Source organism: Lactuca sativa, chromosome 5, assembly GCF_002870075.4.
Source record: "Lactuca sativa cultivar Salinas chromosome 5, Lsat_Salinas_v11, whole genome shotgun sequence".
Taxonomy (NCBI): Eukaryota; Viridiplantae; Streptophyta; class Magnoliopsida; order Asterales; family Asteraceae; genus Lactuca; species Lactuca sativa.
The window spans coordinates 78,456,698-78,472,598 of NC_056627.2; positions in this window are offsets into that span (position 1 = coordinate 78,456,698).

The following is a 15,901-nucleotide window of genomic DNA, read 5'->3' on the forward strand; positions in this document are numbered from 1 at the left end:
CAGCTTCACACAGCGTGTAGCTCAACTCACGCACCGCGTAGCCGTGTTCCATATTCAAATCATTCTAGTTTTTAGAGTGCTTTCTGTTTAGGTGTTTTCCGGTCTATTGTTTGCTTCTTCGGTGCAATCACGAAAGAGGAATTTTCCGTTGGATCCTCAAAGTCCGATCACCTGGATAAATCAAAGAAATCGAAGAACACAAGTGTATGTTTTTCTGTCCCTCTTATTTTAGTTTTATATTAGTTGTCTAGATCTGGTTGAACAATGTTCCTATATGAGTTATGATTTTTGATTATATGCATGCTTCCGTTGTCTCTTTTGTTGCCTAAAATACCCTCATATCCCAACAATGGTATTAGTTTCCACTTGTTTACATATATGAGATGTGGGATTTCCATGCTTTTGTTGAAACATCAAAAAATATGGTCCCAAACATTTTCGATTTAAATAATAAATAAAATAGTAAACTTCCATATCATCTAAACATTTGTAATAAACCAATGTATCAATTTGTCACAAGTCAGAGTAAAATATCATAACAAAATCCCAATGGTGAGTTCCCCCAAAATACCACATACCAAACATATAGTAGTCCTCGTCCAGTCATCGAGCCCGATCATCGGATCCAGTCGGGTCATCGGGCCCCAGCCGGACATCGAGCTGAGCTCGGAAAGCATATAAACACATACACATGTAATATAAACAGCATACAGACAGTCATCGGGCTTCGCCCGACATCGGACCTTAGTCTAATAGCATATAAACATAGGTCCATGCAAGAGTCAAAAAGACAGCTAGCATTCTATTAGTGTAACATAAACATGGGCCGACATTGGTGTCTTTGACCCGCTAAAATCGATAAGGAAACTCTTTAACACTCTAAATTTTCAAAAAAAAATCGTTTTTAAATCACATAAAACTCAATATCACATTTTCTCAAAACCATAATGTATCAATTGTCAAAAACACACATCAACAAAACAACTGATAATATCCCAAAATCCTCAAACATAATCTCAAACAGGTGTGTACAATCAAGCTGGCGCCTTCCATCGATCCTAAGAAGTACCTAAAATACATAACACACAAAACGGTAAGCACGAAGCTTAGTGAGTTCCCTAAAAAACCACATACACAAATAATAGGCCTATCATGGCTATAGCTCGGCATGGACCCTCTGGTCATGCGTCTCGGTGAGGACCCTCTGGTCTCACGGCTCGGTGTGGACCCTCTGGCCATGTGTCTCAATGAAGACCTTTCGGTATTACAGCTCGGGTTGGACCCTCTAGTCATGTATCTCAATGAAGACCCTCCGGTCTCACAACTCGTTTTGGACCCTCCGGTCCTAACTCAGTAAGGCACAAAATAATATAGCATATATCATAAAGACAAAATGCATAATATCACATAACTCAGTATATGCACATAGGTCCCTCCGGTCAATAACTCAAATAAGACCGTACGGTCACACAGTATTACCACTCAGGTAAGTATAGTGAGAAGACTCATCTCGTAAGTAAGCAAGTAGATCTCGTACCCCATGAACAGTCTAGAATCCGCCTACATAATATAATTATCTGTAATAAACAATTAGTAATAACCACTCCGAGATGTTAAGCTAACTCCTCCACTAAATCTCAAAAAGGATGAAATGACCATTTTGCCCCTCCATGGTCTCCAAGGTCCACAGTTGACCAAACCCTAAAAGTCAACATAAGTCAATGCTCAAGTCAACAATCCATGTTGACTAAACTCGTCGAGTGCATCTATGCGACTCGTCGAGTTCTTTCGTTATCTCTAAAGTATCGGGGAAGTCCAACTCAAGTCGTCGAGTTGTCTCGTTAACTCGTCGAGTTGTCTTGTCAACTCGCCGAGTTGTAGTGTGTCCAGTCTATCGACGAAAACCCTAGCTGACTCGTCGAGTTGGCTCATGCACTATTGAGTCCCTCTAGACCAATTATCTTTCCGATGATTCTAGGCAGAAATAATGTCTCAAACTCTAGATCTAGCCTCCCAAGGATGAAATACCACATACAGCTGCAAGATTTACGTCCTTGCATGGCATCTAGGGCTCGAAATGCCAGAACAAGCTCTATATGGGGTTTAATGCCTAAAAGCTTGCCACTCGCCTGATAAAGCTTGGATCTTTGGGGTCAAGGGACTTCATATTGTCCATATTCGAAGTCTCAACTCCATGGAAAGCTCAAACAACTCTGGAACTCAAAGAATGATGGAAAAGGCCCCAAACTCCCTAGAAAAGAGATCTAACCAAACAATGAGCAATGTGGTAGCTTTTTACCTTCAAACAGAAGCTAGGAATGAATGAACACCGGATCCAAGAGCTCTATCTCATCCTAAGCATTTTGCTCCTCAATCTTCCTCCAAAAATGCACTAAAATCTGCAATATTAGCCTCTATTTCTCTCATACAAGGAAATAGCTCGATTAGGATTTCTCTCAGAGTGTTAAGATGATAAGGGAGGCGGAAATGAAGGCTTAAGGTCCTTTAAATAGGACACAAACACTGAAAATTAGGGTTTTCTCACTCAGCTCCTACTCGTCGAGTTGGGGTCCTCCAACTCGTCGAGTAGACTCTAAAAATCACGCGATCATTAACTCATCTACTCGGCGAGTTGGGGCATCCAACTCGTCGAGTTGCTCTGACATTATGAATGTAAATTAATTAAACATTATACCTGGGAGTCGGGATGTTACAATTCTCCCCTACTAGAATCAAACTTCTCCCTCGAAGTCATCCTCTGGAAACAACTCTGAGTACTACTCCCGTATCTCGGACTCCGGCTCCTAAGTCCACTTGGATCCCTTTCAATGTTGCCACTGAACCTGAACCAAGGGCACCTCTTTATTTCTCAAGACCTTCACCTTCCTATCCAAGATCGCTATTAGCTTCTCAATGTAATTCAGGCTTTCGTCAACCTGAATGTCCTCCAGAGGGACCATTGCCGTCTCATTGGCTACACATTTCCTCAACTGGGACACATAGAAGGTGTTATGAATCTGGCTCAACTCTGCAGGCAGCTCCAACCGATAAGCTACTTTACCCACTCGAGCGATCACTCTGAAAGGACCAATGTATCAAGGGCCCAGCTTGCCCCGCTTCCTAAATCAGATCATCCCTTTCTATGGGGATACCTTTAGGAGGACAAAATATCCGACCTGAAACTCTAACTCCTAACGTCGCCGGTCTGCGTAACTCTTTTGGCGACTCAAGGATGTCAGTAACCTCTTTCTGACCTGCTAGATCTGCTTTGTCGTCTTGAACACTATCTCAGTGCCCCTATCACTCGCTGCCCTACCTCTCCCCAACAGATGGGAGTTTGACACCTCCTCCCATATAAGAGCTCAAAGGGAGGCATATCGATACTGGAATGATGGTTACTGTTGTATGAAAACTCATCTAAGGGCAAGTAAGTGTCCCAACTTCCACCGAAGTCCATAACACATGTACGTAGCATGTCCTCGAGTGTCTGAATCGTCCGTTCGCTCTGCCCGTCTGTCTGTGGGTAATATGTGGTACTTAAGTGCAACCGGGTACCCAAATCCTCATGAAATTTCTTCCAGAACCTGAAAGTAAAACACACATATTGATCTGACACTATCGATGTCGGCACCCCATGCCGTGCCACCACTTCTCGAACGTAGATCTCGACTAATTTCTTTGCAAAAGAGCTCTCACTGATAGCCAGAAAGTGAGCACTCTTCGTCAACCGGTCTACAATCACCCATACCGCATTGACACCTCGCACGGTCCTCAGTAATTTGGTGATAAAATCCATGGAAATATGTTCCCACTTCTATTGGGGAATCTCTAAAGGCTGCAACGGGCCTTGTGGATGTTGGTGCTCCGCCTGACCTGACGACAGGTCAAGCATCTCTCGACTACCCATGCCACATCCCTCTTCATGTAGGGCCACCAATAATCCCTTTTTAAGTCCAAATAAATCTTGGTGGCTCCCGGATGGATCGAGAATCTCGACCTATGGGCCTCCTTCGTCAAAATACGTCGAGCTCCACCCGTATATGGCACCCATATCCGCGCACAGAAGGTCATAAGCCCCCCGACTATCCGTCCCAAACTTAGAAATCTGCCCGATCACCCGCTCTCTCTTACGGTTCTTTGGTCTCACGGCCACCACCTAGGTGTCTCCGATGCTATCTAAGACTGGAGTCATCACCGTCATCCTCATGCACACGTTTCGGATCGGAGCACTTAAAGCTCGATGAATCAGGGCTTTGGTTACCACATTAGCCTTGCCAGGGCGATACAAAATCTCACAATCGTAGTCTTTCACTACATCCAACCATCTCCTCTGTGTCATACTCAGGTTGGGCTGATCCATAAGGTACTTCAGGCTTTTATGGTCTGTGTATATGGTACACCGGGCACCATAAAGGTAGTGATTAGAGGTATTACACTTGTGATACTTGCTCTCAAGCTTCAAAATCTAATATATATATATATATATATATATATATATATATATATATATATATATATATATATATATATATATTGAAATAAACGTATGTTTATATTCATATTTAATAAATTGCTTTCATCAACTATAGATATTATGATAACAAATTTAATACGGTGACCAAGGATGATTTATTACATTGAACCTTATAAATTCTATCAAAACAAAAGGTTACTCACTTCGATTACATATGTAGTACGTATTACATCCATATCTACTATAATAAATGAAAATAATTTTGTCACATGTCATTCTCTAATAAATTTTGACACATGTCATTTTGTTATATTTTTAAAATAAATAATATCCACATGTCAATTTATGGCTTTTGTTAATTTTTAAAATTAAAAAAACCCCAAAATCTTATACGTATATATATGTAAAGTTTCAAATGTAATAAATGTTATAACAAATTGCAATTAATGTTCTTTATTCTTTATTTAAAAATTTTATTTAAAAAAATATTTATTATTTACATTTTAATATTTTATTTTTTTAATCAACCCGTGTAATACACAAGTTTTACACCTAGTTATTAATAAAATAGTGTAAGCAACAATTTTATTAGTAACTCACGCAAAATGGATATGTATCGAAAGAAACAACTAAACATTTAAAATGTATGTAAGGCGGTTAAAAATTTAGTATAAATAGAATGCAAACGATTCCATTTTCTTTACATAAAAAATCGCAACTCTCTGAAATTCACCTCACCCCTTGAGGCTGATTATCCAAGTTTCTGACCGCTTTCTAATAGAAGTTTATCATAAAAGCACTCTTAGAAAGTAATTTCACGCCTCCATTTTAATGTTTTTATCCTTTTTCGGGGGAATATATATATATATATATATATATTATTTGTTTATATAAATCGTAAATTGTTTTTATCGCTTATATTATTTAGTTATATAATCGTTATAGCAATTTACTGTTAAAATAATCGTTTATATAAATTTAGTAAACATTGTCGCTACGCTACTCACATAATATGTAATTATATTATGCATTGTCGTAGTCTGCCCACATAATATGAATTATATTATGCATTGTCGTTACTCTACCTACATAATATAAAACTATATAATGCATTGCATTTAATCTATGAATAAATTATTACATACTGCTGTTACTCTGCTATTTAAGTTTTACAAAATTATTTAACGATATAATAATAAAAATCTTTTTATAATTATATAACATAAACTGGTAAACATAAAGATGCATGGTTAAAAGACTACAACTTTTAGTACTACACATTCAAGGGTTTACATGAGACACATTCATCACCTAACTGCAATACCTATAATCATTAAATCTTACGTGAGCGAGAAAGTTATGTATAGGTCTATACAGGATGACACCTCCACCTGCGGTTGCTAGCTAGAACCATCGATGGTCAAGTCACGGATGATAACTGTCTAAACAATACAACGTTCGATGAAGCGTTGTGAGGGGCAACAACTCGTCAGTAGCTCGATTAAGGGAACTCATGTAACATTGATAATCACCCCTAAAATCACATAAAAATATAAGTTTGAAAATACTTATATACAATAAAACAAGTACTTTTGGAAATAAAGTACACATATAATATAAGTTTGAAAATACTTATATACAATAAAAATATCTATAATTTTTCTTTTTGAATAAAAAATACGTTGATACAAATATACAAACCTGTGAATTTACCAACTTTATGTGGACATTTTTAAAATCATATGTATTCTTAGGAAAATAAGAGTCGGCCGTTTCAATCTTTTGGGAAACATTCATGGGATCCTCAAAGCACTCTTTATCTCTATTGTACTTATCTGATTACACACTACTTGTAATTTTTGGTTTCTTATATTCTAAAAACTTATTACCATATGTAATATATTTTGTAATAAAAAAATAACATTTGTGTTATAATTTTGTATTGTTCAATGTAATCGATAACTGTGAACCATGATGATGTCACATGAACTCGGCATTTTCGTCGTTTGCCGGGGTGTAGGGGCGGATGTACAGCTTTGGAAGGGTATGCAAATGCATACCCTTGATTAGTTATTAGAACTATCATTTTTATTCTAAAAAAATATTATATATATATATATATATATATATATACACACACACACACACACACACTAGCCGTTTACCTGCGACAAGCGACGGATGCGAATAGTTTTTTCAAAAATTAGTGTAGAGACAATATACTGCCATGTTCGCTCTTATACTTTTTTGGTTTCAAACTTTGACCACAAAATTTTGTATATTTCGCAGGTTTTGTCCCTACACTTTCGTAGTTACACAAGTTCGGTCTCCCCACACCAAGAGATGGTTACATATATATTTTTTAGAAATTAGTTTTAAAGACGATTAATTTGACAAATAATGATTAATTTCAATTCAGCGATTAGTTTGTTTTAGGAAACATAATTAATACACAATCTATTCCAATGATTAATGTATTAGGGTTTAGTGTGTTAGCCAAAGGTAGGTTGTAACGACCCGTCTCTGGTATGTTGTTTCCATGTTATTTATTTAGAAGTTTTCAAGAGGGACTCAGCGAGTCTATAGCCCGACTCGTCGAGTAGAGACGGGATTTCGAGCACGTGTAAGTCGGCGACTCGACGAGTCCATATTCGGGACTCGGCGAGTCCGCCTGCCAGGAAGAAACACTAAATCCCCGGGTTTGCTCACTATTTAAGCAATGTTATGTGCCCCAAACTCGCCTCCTTCACCCTCAAAGAGCTTGTGAGAAACCCTAAACCATTCCTTGTATGATTAAAGTGTTTTTGTGTGGATTCTTGAAGGATTGAGGAAGAAAAAGAAGAAACGACCAAAAAGAGGAAGTGTAGAGCAAAGATCCAAGGCCAAAGTCAGAATTCATTGAGGTATGTCTTGGGATTATTCTGTTTTGTGCTTAAAACCTCCATTAGAACACCTCTAAGGCTAGTTTAATGTATTTTCCATGCTTTATAGTTGTATGGATGCCTTGTTGGGTCGAGATACCCCTAGATCTGTTCATTTAGGATTTTTAGAGCCTTGATCTAGTGCCTTTTCGAAGTTTCTTTGCTTGAGAACCCTAGATCTAGCCTTTATTATGCTTTTTGAGCCTTTTACTCTTCATGGGTGCATATGGGCACGTAAAGATAGAATCTTTACGTGTTAATCGAGCTTAGGGAGCCCAGATCTATAAGTTTTATGCGCTGGATTCAAGCAGAATCGAGTTTAGAGTAGCTGCATGCATGCGACTCGGCAAGTCGTTCTTCCGACTCGACGAGTCCAGTCGCGAGTCCCCGATTTTTTCCCCTTTTGAGTGATGCCGAGTGGGGACCAGTGAGTAGTAGAGTGGACTCAGTGAGCTGGAGGTCAGACTCAGTAATGGAGGGACTCGACGAGTTGTTCATACAACTCGGCGAGTCCAAGGCAATCTTCTTAGCTCAAGAACAACTCGTCGAGTTGTTCATATGACTCGGCGAGTCGGATGCAGATAGCCTGAGTTCTAGAATCGAAAGGAAACTCGTCGAGTTGATGCCATACTCGACGAGTAGCAGCGAGTAGGGTTGAGAAGTGAGAATAGTGACTCGGCGAGTTGGCGACCCAACTCGGCGAGTCAGGTCAACTGTAGGTTGACTTTGACCGGGAGAGTTGACTTTGACCAGAGGTAAAAGAGTCATTTTACCCCAATACAGTTATTAGTATTTGATTGAGTGTGTTTATGGAATTGTAGCCGGGGAGATACCGGAGCAACAACAGATAGCTTCCAGAGCGATACACTCAGCAGCCAGTTTACGAGGTGAGTTTCCTACCAGTAGGAACGGGTCTACAGCCACAATGCCGCCCCTTTAGCTAGCAGTTAATTCCGGACTTCGGTCTGAAGCAGTAGTTCAGGGTGCTTGATGTCTTTGTGATTCAGGCATGTGTATGTGTTATGTGTTCTGGACTTCAGTCCGATGCAATATATGTGTTATACGTGTTTATGTTATGCTATGTTCAGACAGTTCCGGATTTGGTCCGATGCAGCTAGTTCCGGACTCCGATCCGATGCAGGGGACAAGGTCCTGGTCAGTTCCGGACTTCGGTCCGATGCAGCTAGTTCCGGACTCCGGTCCGATGCAGGGGACAAGGTCCCAGTCAGTTCCGGATTTTGGTCCGATGCAGTTAGTTCCGGACTTCGGTCCGATGCAGTGGGCAAGGCCCAGTATGTGCTTTATTTGTTATTGTGTGGTATGTGGTAGTTTGGGGGAGCTCACTAAGATTCGTGCTTACAGTTTCAGTTTTGGTTTCAGGTACTTCCGCAAGTAAAGGGAAGAGCTCGGGATGATGGCATCGCACACACCACAGCTTCAGTTTTTGTCCTGGAAGTTGATTCAGTTCCTTAGATATGTTTTGATACAGTTGTGACACTGTTTTTCTCACAGTATTTTATTATGGTTTTGAGATACGCAACGTATGGTTTTATTATATGATACTCAGTTTTATGATCTTTGTTATTTTAAAAATGAAATTTTTGGGTCGTATTTTTGGGATGTTTCAAGTTGGTATCAGAGCCTTGGTTTGAGGGATTCAGATACACTTCCGGGTGTATCTGAACTCAAACTAAGGGAAAGATAAAAAGATTTTCAAAAGGAAAAATGTTTTCGAAAGCAATTTTGAAAGAAAAGAATTTTTAAACAAGATAAGGGTGTGGTGCATGCGATCAACCATGTTATGATTGTTAGTTTCAGTAGAACAGCATGCTAGAATAGGACAAAGGATCTAGGAGGATGCCTTATGTGCATGCTATATGTGTTTTAGCTTTACAAGATTTGCATGCTAGTATTGAGTAGACAATAGTAGGATAGTCTGTTTAGGTTATGCCTGATAGTATGAGCTTAGCATTGTATGCTAGTACAGTTTCTCGTTATGAGAATATATTTGCTTGAGTAGTTTCCTATGTCCAAATGCTGCTTGCTTTATGCTTTGTAGGACTCTTGGTGATGGGAGTTAGCAGTTAGCTGAATACGTCACGTCACATGTGATCAGGGTTGAATAATCTCAGAGTGTTTGATTTGGCCCTATTGCGCAACTCTTGTTTGAGTCTAACCATTGTAGGGACGAGTCTTTTACTCGAAGGATTATCTGAGCCTCATCACATGTGATGGTATTCAGGTGATGGCTAATTAGCATTATAAGGAGGCCTTCGGTAGCTGAGGACTGGTTTGAGTGGAGTCAGAGATTTCCCCAGGGCAAGCCTAGGATGAGAGTAGCAGAGATCAGTAGTAGTAGAAGTGACTTGGTGGAGTCAAGGCAGTTCTTGAGGAAAGTACGGATAGATGTGGAATGTAGTATGTGCCCGTACTACTTAAAGCAGAGGATCCGTACTCGAATCAAGGAAGACTGAGACAAGACCAGGAAGCTAGTAGTAGTATCAATGATCCCTTGAGATATTTCAGTTTTCTAATGATTGCCATGATGTGTTTCAGAATGGTGGTTTTGCGTTCGAGGCTAGCAGACGGCAGTGCAGGTGCCGGGGAGGGATCAAGATCAGGCTCGGGGGCCGAGCGTATGGATGAGCAGACCGGAGAGTTTCTTTCTTTAGAGACTACTCGTATTATACTGGAGCAGCCTCCTGTGATCTTCGGTTTGATCAAGGAGGGTATCCTAGAGCTGATGGATGAGAGGTTGGGCACCTTCCGTGCCGAGGTGGCGGCCATGATGGGGTCGCGCACACTTACGTTCAGGGAGTTCAGGGCATGTGGAGCTCTAGATTACCACGGGGCGCGGGACCCCATAGCGAGTACTAGATGGTTGGCGGATGTGGCCAACGCTTTCCGCACGAGCAGGTGTCCCGAGGGGGACAAGGTTAGATTGGCGTCCTGTCTTCTGAAGGACAGGGCATGTGATTGGTGGGAAGAGGTCGGACATACCATTGGAGATGATGCAGCGCTAGATGCCATGACCTGGGCTGATTTCTCTACCAGGTTCAAGGTGGAGTTTGCACCGGTTATTGAGGTGCAGCAGTTAGCCAGAGAGTTTCAGGACCTCACCCAGACTACAGAGACCGTGGCGGAGATCACCGCCAAGTTTAGGGAGAGGGCTCTTCTCGTTCCTCAGCATGCAACTGATGAGGAAATGAAGAAGGCCCGTTATCATGAGATGTTGCGGAGCGATATCCACCAGTTTGTGAGCCGGTCCAGCTGTAAAACGCTGGATGACATGATTGCTAGGGCTCGGGAGAGGGAGATTGACCTTGAGATGGAGAAGAAGAGGAAACCGGAGGCGGTTTCGGGTACAGGTAGTTCGGGCAAAAAGCCCAAGGTTTCAGATCACAGATCCAGGAGTCAGCAGAGCCATGGTCGATGTGGCAACTGTGGGAGATTTCACGATGGGATATGCAAGGCAGGGAGTTCCGGCTGCTACAAGTGCGGTCGGACTGGGCATTTAAGTAGGGTTTGTACGGCCCCTGCTACCGTCATTGCAGCATCAGATCTGATTTGCTTTCAGTGCAATCAGAGGGGACATAAAAAGTCCTAGTGTCCGAGTTTAGCTGCAGCAGGGAAGGTGGCTGCACCTGCCCCTGCTACTTTAAGGTTTACAGATGGCCGGCAGGGCCGAGCCGAGGCGCCAGTGGCGAAGAGTAGAGCTTTTCAGATGACAGCAGAGGAGGCACGAGCGACTCCTGATGTGGTGACGGGTATGTATCTTCCCTTCATCTCTATATTATTATTGATTATTGCTTATGGTTATATGTTTTGTATAGGGTCGTTCTCTGTAAACGACATTTCTGCTACAGTATTATTTGATTCGGGGGCTACCTGATCGTTTGTATCGCTAGCGCTTAGCATGAGATTTAGTAGAGCTCCAGGGGAGCTGGATTGTACACTACAGGTCGAGATAGCAGATGACAGGACCGTGAGGGTCGCCAGAGTGCATAGAGGATGTTCTCTTCAGTTGTTCGACGAGCAGTTTCCGGTGGACTTGGTCCCTATTCCCCTACGAGGGAATAAGGTTATAGTGGGCATGGATTGGTTGAGTCCCAATGGGGCGGTGATTGATTGCGAGCTGCAGCTAGTGAGGGTTCGCACTACCAGTGGGGGAGAGTTAGTGATTCAGGGCGAGAGGCCACAACGCGGACCAGCTCTTTGTTCAGCCGCGAGAGCGAGGCGCTATTTTCAGCAGGGTTGCGCCGGATATATAGCTTATGTTTTGGATGCCCGGGAGAAGGGTAAGGTGGCAGTAGATGATGTTCCGGTAGTGCGAGACTACCCTGATGTATTCCCAGAGGATTTTCCTGGAATACCTCTAGAGAGACAGGTCGAGTTCGGGATTGATCTGACTCCGGGTGCGGCGCCGATAGCTAAGGCACCATATCGGTTAGCTCCCCCTGAGATGCAGGAGTTGTCTATGCAGTTGCAGGAGCTGCTAGACAAATGTTTCATCAGACCGAGTAGGTTGCCTTGGGGAGCTCCGATTTTGTTTGTGAAGAAAAAGGACGGGTCGCACCGTATGTGTATAGATTACCGGGAGTTGAATAAGGTAACGGTGAAGAACCGTTACCCACTCCTGGGGATAGATGATTTGTTTGACCAGCTTCAGGGAGCGTCTTGGTTTTCCAAGATCGATTTACGTTCCGCGTATCATCAGATGCGAGTCAGAAATGAGGATGTGCAGAAGACTGCTTTCAGGACCAGGTATGGTCATTATGAGTTTGTGGTGATCCCATTTGGGCTCACCAACGCTCCAGCCGCGTTCATGGACCTCATGAATTGTGTGTGCAGGCCGATGCTGGACCGGTCTGTGATAGTATTCATAGATGATATCTTGATGTATTCCAAGACGCAGGAGCAGCACGAGGAGCACCTGAGGGAGGTGCTAGAAGTTTTGAGGAGGGAGAGACTTTTCGCAAAGTTCTCCAAGTGCGAGTTCTGGTTGTGCGAGGTGCAGTTCCTTGGTCACCTCGTCAACCAGAAGGGTATTTTAGTAGATCCGGCCAAGATAGAGGCCGTGATGCGGTGGGAGGTCTCGAAGTCTCCATCCGAGATTCGGAGCTTCCTAGGGTTGGCAGGGTATTACCGGAGATTCATTCAGGATTTCTCCAAGATAGCAGTGCCGCTCACCCGACTGACCAAGAAGTCGGTGGTGTTTCGTTGGGGGCCTGAGCAACAGGCAGCATTTGAGACCCTCAGGCAGAGGTTGTGCGAGGCTCCGATCCTTACCCTGCCCGAGGGAGTAGAGGATTTTGTAGTCTACTGTGATGCCTCAATCACAGGTATGGGAGCAGTATTGATGCAGCGAGGCCATGTGATAGCTTACGCCTCGAGACAGTTGAAGCCTCACGAGGCTAACTATCCTACCCATGATTTAGAGCTGGGGGCGGTTGTGTTTGCCCTCAAGATTTGGAGACATTACCTTTATGGGGTCCGTTGTACCATCTACACGGATCACAAAAGTTTGAGGTACCTTATGGATCAGCCGAATCTAAACATGAGACATGGGAGGTGGTTGGATGTGCTGAAGGATTATGATTGTGAAATCCTTTACCATCCAGGGAAGGCCAACGTAGTGGCCGACGCCCTAAGCCGCAAGGTGAGAGCAGCCCCTATCAAATACTTATGTCTGAGGATGACAGTGATTACTCCGTTGTTGGAACGGATCAGGGAGACTCAGGTTGAGGGCCTCAAGGAGGAGAGGCAGAAGTGTGAGAGGATAGTGGGCCGATTAGCTTCATTTGATTATGATAGTTGAGGGTTGTTGACCCTTCATGGGAGAGTGTGGGTACCGTACTGGGGCGGAGTATAGCAGGTGTTGATGGACGAGGCTCATAAGTCTCGATTTTCTATCCACCCAAGGGCGACAAAGATGTATAGAGATCTTCGACCCGATTACTGGTGGCCCTGCATGAAGCGGGATGTCGCCTGGTATGTAGAGAGGTGCCTGACCTGCAGGAAAGTCAAGGCAGAACACCAGAGGCCTCACGACAAGATGCAGCCGTTAGACATTCCCGTGTGGAAATGGGAGTACATCACCATGGATTTTATCACCAAGTTTCCCAGGACTGCACGTGGGGTAGATTCGATTTGGGTAATAGTGGATCGGTTGACGAAGAGTGCTCATTTCATACCGATCCAGGAGAGCATATCGGCGGAAAAGTTAGCCAATATCTATGTGTGGGAGGTAGTGGCACGTCATGGAGTGCCGGTATCGGTGGTGTCAGACCGAGACGTCCGTTTTACATCCAGATTCTGGAAGCGGTTTCACGACGAGATGGGTACTCGTCTCCATTTCAGCACTGCTTTCCACCCTCAGACGGATGGGTAGAGCGAGAGGACGATTCAGACTCTCGAGGACATGCTCCGGGCATGTGTCCTAGACTTCGGTGGCAGTTGGGATACGTATCTTCTGTTAGCGGAATTTTCGTATAACAACAGTTATCATGCGAGCATTGATCGACCTCCCTTTGAGATTCTTTATAGGAGGAAGTGCAGGACCCCGATTTGTTGGGGCGAGGTCGGTCAGCGAGTCATTGGGAGCACAGAGGTGGTGCTCAAGACGACCGAGTTGATTCAGCAGGTTCGTAGTAGACTGCAGACTGCGCAGAGTCGGCAGAAGAGCTATGCCGACAGGAGGCGTTGAGACTTGGAGTTCCGGGTGGGCGATATGGTCCTTCTGAAGGTCTCACCTTGGAAGGGTGTCATCAAGTTTCAGAAGAGGGGCAAGCTGGGCCCCAGGTTCATTGGTCCTTTCAGGGTTTTGGCCCGTGTGGGTCGGGTTGCTTATCGGTTGGATCTTCCAGCAGAGCTTAGCCAGATCCACAACACTTTCCATGTGTCTCAGTTGAGGAAGTGTTTGGTGGATGAGTCAGCAGTTGTTCCCTTAGAAGATATTCAGGTTGATAGCAGCCTGAATTATATTGAGAGGCTGGCCGCGATTCTGGACCGGAAGACAAAGACCTTGAGGAACAAGGTAATCCAGTTAGTGAAGGTGCAGTGGCAGCACCGGAAGGGGTCTGAGTGGACGTGGGAGGCTGAGGAAGAGATGAGAGAGCACTACCCGGAGTTATTTGCAGATTCAGCCGTAGCAGACTTCGAGGACGAAGTCTGAGTCAAGTGGGGGAGAATTGTAACGACCCGTCTCTGGTATGTTGTTTCCATGTTATTTATTTAGAAGTTTTCAAGAGGGTCTCAGCGAGTCTATAGCACGACTCGTCGAGTAGAGACGGGATTTCGAGCACGTGTAAGTCGGCGACTCGACGAGTCCATATTCGGGACTCGGCGAGTCCGCCTGCCAGGAAGAAACCTTAAATCCCTGGGTTTGCTCACTATTTAAGCAATGTTATGTGCCCCAAACTCGCCTCCTTCACCCTCAGAGAGCTTGTGAGAAACCCTAAACCATTCCTTGTATGATTAAAGTGTTTTTGTGTGGATTCTTGAAGGATTGAGGAAGAAAAAGAAGAAACGACCAAAAAGAGGAAGTGTAGAGCAAAGATCCAAGGCCAAAGTCAGAATTCATTGAGGTATGTCTTGGGATTATTCTGTTTTGTGCTTAAAACCTCCATTAGAACACCTCTAAGGCTAGTTTAATGTATTTTCCAAGCTTTATAGTTGTATGGATGCCTTGTTGGGTCGAGATATCCCTAGATCTGTTCATTTAGGATTTTTAGAGCCTTGATCTAGTGCCTTTTCGAAGTTTCTTTGCTTGAGAACCCTAGATCTAGCCTTTATTATGCTTTTTGAGCCTTTTAATCTTCATGGGTGCATATGGGCACGTAAAGATAGAATCTTTACGTGTTAATCGAGCTTAGGGAGCCCAGATCTATAAGTTTTATGCGCTGGATTCAAGCAGAATCGAGTTTAGAGTAGCTGCATGCATGCGACTCGGCGAGTCGAGTCACGAGTCCCCGATTTTTTCCCCTTTTGAGTGATGCCGAGTGGGGACCAGTGAGTAGTAGAGTGGACTTAGTGAGCTGGAGGTTAGACTCAGTAATGGAGGGACTCAACGAGTTGTTCATACAACTCGACGATTCCAAGGCAATCTTCTTAGCTCAAGAACAACTCGTCGAGTTGTTCATACGACTCGGGGAGTCAGATGCAGATAGCCTGAGTTCTAGAATCGAAAGGAAACTCGTCGAGTTGATGCCATACTCGACGAGTAGCAGCGAGTAGGGTTGAGAAGTGAGAATAGTGACTCGGCGAGTTGGCGGCCCAACTCGGCGAGTCAGGTCAACTGTAGGTTGACTTTGACCGGGAGAGTTGACTTTGACCAGGGGTAAAAGAGTCATTTTACCCCAATACAGGTATTAGTATTTGATTGAGTGTGTTTATGGAATTGTAGCCGGGGAGATACCGGAGCAGCAGCAGATAGTTTCCAGAGCCATACACTCAGCAGCCAGTTCACGAGGTGAGTTTCCTACCAGTAGGAACGGGTCTACGGCCA